Source organism: Penaeus chinensis, chromosome 13, assembly GCF_019202785.1.
Source record: "Penaeus chinensis breed Huanghai No. 1 chromosome 13, ASM1920278v2, whole genome shotgun sequence".
Lineage (NCBI taxonomy): Eukaryota > Metazoa > Arthropoda > Malacostraca > Decapoda > Penaeidae > Penaeus > Penaeus chinensis.
This window is the reverse complement of record NC_061831.1, coordinates 30811631-30813476: the sequence shown is the minus strand read 5'-3', so window position 1 is coordinate 30813476 and position 1846 is coordinate 30811631.

Here is a 1846-nt window from a genome sequence, read left to right as displayed (position 1 = left end):
AGAGAGAGAGAGAGAGAGAGAGAGAGAGAGAGAGAGAGAGAAAGGGAGAGGGAGAGAGAAGAAAAAAAGAGACAAGGACAGAAAAGAAGGAGAAAGATAAGCCAAGAGAAGGTAGAGAGAGAGACAGAAAAAAAGGAGATTGAGAGAGAGAGGGGGGGAGGGGAGGGGACTATAACAATTAATAATAATCAGATCAAAATCTATTTCAAATACATGTTTTTCTTCCAATCAACCTGACTATCATTTTCCGTGAGAACGAAAAAGTCATTAATTAGCCTTGTTAATAAAATATGCTGTGATCGCAGTGTCCAATCAAATTCTGTCCTGTCACGTGTTTGGCTGTTTGCAATACGAAGCAGCGGCGGCTAATTCTATTGGCTGGAGAGGAATTTCGCGTATAAAAGATTTGTGTAACGTCTTCAAAACACTTATATGCAAAGGATGCCATGAATAGCATGCGAATTTCATAATTGCATAAAATTACACATTTTTTGCTATTATTGGTTATTGTATAAAACTAACCTGATGAAGTTATAGTGATTGTGTTGCAGCGCTTATTCCCACGCACTAACCTGAAACCCTGCATCAGTTGTCTTCAAGGCAAATAGAGTATGCGTCGGAAGAATATCTCAAAGAATATTCTATGGGAGATTAGAGATGGCCGTGACAGTTGGGGGGCGAGCGTCCTTCCCAACCGGCAAGTTAACAAGACCAGGAAGTAGGTGCCCAAGAATTACTGTTGGATAGGCAATAGATTGATGCTAAGCCCCTTTTAGTGAGAGTATCAGGAGCCATTGTGGTTGTAGTAATAGCCATGTAGTGGAAGAGTACATGGAGTTGTTACTCCATAGACCAGTCTCTTCTCATACCCCCCCCCCCCCTCAAAAAAAAAAAAAAAAAAATAGTTGCATTTCTTATGTGATTTATTCTCGATGCAGGTTTTAAAATTTGTTAATGCATATGGATATACACATATAAAATATTTCAAAGAATTTGTACACATGCAAAATACACTCCAGATTTTAGGGTCTTGCTGGACGAGGAGTTTTCAGCTAACTCTAACTATGCATTCACTGGGCTTGGCACTGGTGCAGGCAGTCAGGTGTCGTTAGAGTGTGAGTGTGAATGGGAATTTACAGCTTAGATCCTGAAACTGTTAAGCTGAGCCACGGGAGGATAAAACTTTGCCAATCGACTATACCATTTACTGATGGTTGCATGACTAGCGTTATGGCATTTCTTGCAGTAGAAAGATATTCTCTTTGACATGAAATCAATAAGTAAAGGGCAAATCTTCCCGTCACTTCGATGCTACACACAAGGCTTAATGGATTTCTATAGAAACAAGTCGGGATCGACGGCTTGATGGTGATGGACTGACTGACACTGAAGTAACATATGGCGCTACGGTTTATTTTATTACCATATTATTATTATTTTTTAAAATATGTGTAGTGCTCATTTATTTTGTATGCTGGTCGAGTTGTGCGAAGAAACAGTTTTTTTATTCCTAATTTATTATTACTACTTCACGTACGTTATAGTATTTCCATTTCGTATGTTGAGGCCAATATGTCCTATTTTCATGCTCACGGCACACCAGAGGCCACTTCCTCCACATTTACAGTAGCTTAGCATACCTATGCGGTGCCATCGGAAACAACAACAACAGATATGTGCAGGATGCAAACTAAATAAGAGCACCACAAAAGCCCAGCATTATAAAAAAAGAAAAAAAAAGAAAAAAAAAATAATAATAATAATGATCTTTGTGGTTTACGTTAACAGGGAACATCTTGTGAAAGGAGAGACGTACCATCTACAATACATCAACGTTCCGTGCATT